A 4,791-nucleotide genomic window follows, 5' to 3' on the forward strand; every position below is an offset into this window, starting at 1 on the left:
TTCTAAAATCCTACTATGGCAGCCAGCAAAAAGAGAAACCACGCATTGCTTGGTATTCAAAATCAGACTTTTCACAAAAAGTGTGTGGTTCAGTTATTCCAAGTACTATATACGTTATGCTATTTATAAACTCCTCAGCCATTGCTTATTTTGACAACTTGAGTACCGTGTTGCACCACACTTAATTCCAAGCACATTTCTACTCCATCAGTGTTTTTCGCAAAAATGGGGTTTTACCATGGTACTGTGCTCCATCAAAATTTGGACTTATATCAGTATGCAAGGATAACTTTTTTTTTTTTAAATGTTTGTTTATTTTTGAGACAGAGAGACCGAGCATGAATGGGGGAGGGTAGGAGAGAGAGAGGGAGACACAGAATCCGAAACAGGCTCCAGGCTCTGAGCTGTCAGCACAGAGCCCGACGCGGGGCTTGAACTCACAAACCGCAAGATCATGACCTGAGCCGAAGTCGGATGCTCAACCGACTGAGCCACCCAGGCGCCCCAAGGATAACTTTTATCTGTTGTTTGAACTCTCTAGGAACTGAATTTACGGCAGCAGTGACTCATTTAACAGAGTTTATCATCGCATCGCACCCTGGTAATGTCAGGTGTTTACCTTCAACAGAATGAAATCCCAAATGTTTTACTGGTACCATGAATTAAAAAAAAAAAAAAGAATTGGGGTGCCTGGGTTGGTTGAGCAAGTGACTTTGGCTCAGGTCATGATCTCATGGTTTGTGAGTTCGAGCCCCGCGTTGGGCTCTGTGCTGACAGCTCAGGGCCTGGAGCCTGCTTCGGATTCTGTGTCTCCCTCTCTCTGCCCCTCCCCCACTCATGCTCTGTCTGTCTCTACTTTAAAAAAAAAAGGAATCATTATTGAAAATGACTGTTTTCCAGTTTGTAGCTTCTGATTACATTTCTGTAAAAGTGACGTCATTTAATTAACTTGAAACGCTCTTCTGCCAGGGGAGCCAGCACATGAACAGCTGTCTTCACTTTTTCTATGTGCCCAACAACAATAGAATGAAAGTGATACAGTAAGTTGATTAATAAATAGAATACAGAGACATTAATAAATTAATAATTAATAAGTAATTACTAGAATAAAACTGTAGAGCAATGTTTAATTGGTCTAGATGAAAGTCTTGCTTTCCTGCATATTTTCCACAGCTGCGCGTGTCAGGTCATTGTGTTCCGGCACAGTCTTTGGGAGCTGACACCGACACTTGAGCAGATGTGCGTCTTCTGGTTTTTGTGGGATCAGCGATAGCATGTGACTCCTCTAGTAGAGGGTAAGTGTCGATCAACCTTTTGGAATTTATAGGTTTGTCACGGACTTTCTCATGAATAGAGTATTTGGTCTTCCATCAAACAGTCCTTGTCCTCTTTTTAACCCATTAATGCCCAAACATTCGTTGCCAATTTTTAAAGTGCCACCGCGTAACCACACAATTTAATAGATGTAGATTCATCCTGCATGCCGTTAATGTTAAAACCACTGTAGGAAGAGTATTTGGATTTGTTTCCATATGCTATGTGATGGGACTGCTCAGTGCCCATTACCCATGTTTCATATACATCTAGACTGAGATTTCCCTGGTTTTCCACTGCACCCAATGGTGACCTGCTGACTTCGGGTAGCTCTCACGTTAAGAAGGCAGAGGCAGCTGCACCAAATCTCCTCTCATCATTATCCGAGATGGATGACAGCTCTTCCCAGCTGCTGGTATTCTGTCACTTTCTTTGGTAAGTGAGCACCCCACAAGCCGTCCTGGAAGGGTAGGTGTCACATTGGGTTGCGGGTTGAATTATTCAGAAGATGCCGAGAGGAAGTTTGGGGTCTATTTTGGGGATCAAGAGGAAAGGGGAAGAGCAGGATTGGGTAGAGGAAGATGCCCAGATGTCATACGGGCTTGACAAAGCCTAGGCTAAACTAGCTGGGAACTCGGGAGTAAGGGTAACCCCTCGGAGGTGTTTGCGTTCGGCCAAAGAGCTGGACTTACACACACCCGCTTCTTACTCGGTCACCAGCTGTGGGCTGTCCTGGAAGGTGTGTGAACTTCGATGGGGCCACTCTCTGAAGCTGAGGCTGACCCTGAAGAGTCTGAGAGAGGCCGTCTGTTCACTGTGCTGCCCACACCTGGTCAGCAAGTTCCACCTTGAAGAAGCACCTCGACATCAGATAGTCTGCCATATGTCGTGTCTAGACAAGATGGGAAAAAATGAGATCGATTACCTCCAGGCATCCTCTGATCTAACCAGAGTAAGAACTCTGTTCACTACATAAGTGTCTCGTGTGCTACCAGACGTGTAGAAAGCCGAAAGCACCAAATGACACCGGTCATTGCCGTGAGCTGCTTGGAAAGTCAACTCTGAGATGGAGATGAGCATCCAGGAGTTTGTTGGCAAGTGTTCTTGGGACCACCCACTCTGGGAGGGGAGCGAGGGAGGTGGCCTGGGCAGGAGGAGAAGCTGGCCTGTGAGGGGGGCCTCAACACAAGCCAACCCAAGCTCCCGTGGGGAGCCTCGAAGCCGGGCCAGGCCTTTCTACCTGTCCGTAAACAAGTCATTGAACCTGGGCACCCTGGGAAGAGGACGTGGCCATGTTGAGATGCCACTTTTCATCTGAAGCAAGTCTGAGGAGGGCTGATGGCTGGGGCTTTCTCCGGAAGCCCTCCTGGAAGCTTCAGGAATAATCCTGATGGGTCTCTGAGGGGTACCTCACAGCATCCCCACTGGAAGCGGACTGAGCCTGTCCCGGCTAACTTAGGCCACTGCTACTGTTGCCGCTGCTGCTGCCACCCCTGCTGTTACTTAAAGAATCCTGAACAAATGCTGAAAAGAGGTCACGCCTGAGACAGCAGCTATACACGCGGCTGTTGCTGAGCAAATCAGGAGGCAGCCACCCTGTCTGTAGCAGAGTTCAAGGCATGATTTCCAGGAGAAAGGACGACTTAACGTTTACCAGCCTTGAAAGGTAAGGTGCCGGTTCAGAAATCTTGAATTTGCACTTGTGTTTCACTTAAATGCAAAAGGATTTAAGTCGATTATTTCATGTTTGTCTAGAGCGTGACGGTGCTTTCTTTATTTTGCAGTATTTGCTTCCATTTTCAGCAGCCCCCTTTCTGATCCTCGTGTCTACTGCCCTGTCCTGATCACTCAGTAGAACCCACCACTGGCCAGGGCTGCATGGCTGCAGGTTCCAGCATGCCCAGTGCCTGCACTGTTGGCCCCCGCTCTGCCCGTGGCCTTGCTCTCCCTTAGGCTGTGAGCAGAGCATTTTTTCACAGCTGCCATAAGATGTAGACACTCATCCCCACCGATCCTTTCAAAGAGCCCAGGGACCCCAGGCCGCTCCAAGTGAGATGCTTCTGCCAAAAGATCGCAGGGAGAGTGGCTCTGGCTACCAGAGGGAGGCTGGAGCATTTCCTTTCGTGATGAGCTCAAAGCAGGGTCGAGAGGGGGTTAAAATACCTTTTGTTAGCTCTCAGTCATTGTCATGGCTGCCACACAGTGTTGTGGAATCATGAGGGAGGAGGACAGAGCAGAAGGAGTTTGGGACTCAGATGTCAGCAGGCGTGGGTCCCAGCCCCTCTCAGCCCCTGATATTCTGGTTCTCCCTGGACGGATAAGGTCTTATTCACCCTACACGCGTTGCCTAGGAAAGTGTTAGGTTCACGGTGGGCGCTCTTAAGCGTGTGCCTTTGTTTTCAGGGTTTTCCACCCCCGACACAGCTTGTGTAAAGAAAGAGTAGGTGCGGGACAAAAAGCTAAGGAGTTCTGGATTTCCATTCATGATGCACATTCTCTACCCCCACCCAAAGCACAATACCTTCCCTTGACATTGCATCTTGCAGCCCGCTGAAAAGATGTCTCCCAACCTCATACATCTGCCCGAGGGAAATGCTTATTTGGAATTGCTGGACACACATGTGTTCCCCCTCAGAGCACACTTTATGTCCGGGAGAATAGAGTTCTGTGATTATTCAGACCGAAATACTGCTTCTTCACCGTTCTCTCTTCTTGTTATCCTACTAGATACATGCCTACTAGATACATGCCCAGCCTTTCTTTCTGTTCTACATGTATTTGTGCTGCATTTTGTGTAATTTCTTCAAATATATTTGGAGTTTACTAATTTTCTCTCGAGCTGGTTCTCATCTACTAAAACCTATTCATTGATATCTCACATTTTGAGATAATTATGTCCTCAAAGTTGATCCATGCTGTAGCATACGACAGGATTTCTTTCTTTTTTTTTTTTTTTAATTTTTTTTTTAACGTTTATTTATTTTTGAGACAGAGAGAGACAGAGCATGAACAGGGGAGGGGCAGAGAGAGAGGGAGACACAGAATCTGAAACAGGCTCCAGGCTCTGAGCTGTCAGCACAGATCCCGACGCGGGGCTCGAACTCACGGACCGTGAGATCATGACCTGAGCCGAAGTCGGATGCTTAACCAACCGAGCCACCCAGGTGCCCCAGGATTTCTTTCTTTTTAAAAGATGAATAATACTCCATTGTTTGTATATACCACATTTTCTTTATCCATTCATCTGTTTATGGACACCAAGGTTGTTTCCATTTCTGGTGAGTAATGCTTTATGAACATGGAAGTGCGTGTATCTCTTTGAGATCCTGACTTCAATTCTTTTGGATAAATATCCTGAACTAGGATTGCTGGGTCATACAGTAGTTCTATTTTTAATATTTTGCGGACCCTCCATACTGTTTTCTGTAGCAGCTGCACTATTTTATATTCCCTCTAACAGCACGTAGGGGTTCCAGT

The 4,791-nt window shown here is 46.8% G+C and overlaps 1 long non-coding RNA gene across 1 annotated transcript; it reads left to right on the forward strand.

Annotated features, from left to right (window-relative positions):
- Positions 1–871: 871 nt before the first annotated feature.
- Positions 872–4,345, forward strand: LOC121012689 (uncharacterized). Its single transcript, XR_005782232.1, has 4 exons — positions 872–1,295; positions 1,588–1,749; positions 2,035–2,980; positions 4,307–4,345. It is a non-coding gene; the product is annotated as an uncharacterized LOC121012689 (long non-coding RNA).
- The last annotated feature ends 446 nt before the right edge of the window (positions 4,346–4,791 follow it).

This window comes from Herpailurus yagouaroundi, unplaced genomic scaffold (genome assembly GCF_014898765.1).
Source record: "Herpailurus yagouaroundi ecotype Mexico unplaced genomic scaffold, PumYag 197, whole genome shotgun sequence".
Taxonomy (NCBI): Eukaryota; Metazoa; Chordata; class Mammalia; order Carnivora; family Felidae; genus Herpailurus; species Herpailurus yagouaroundi.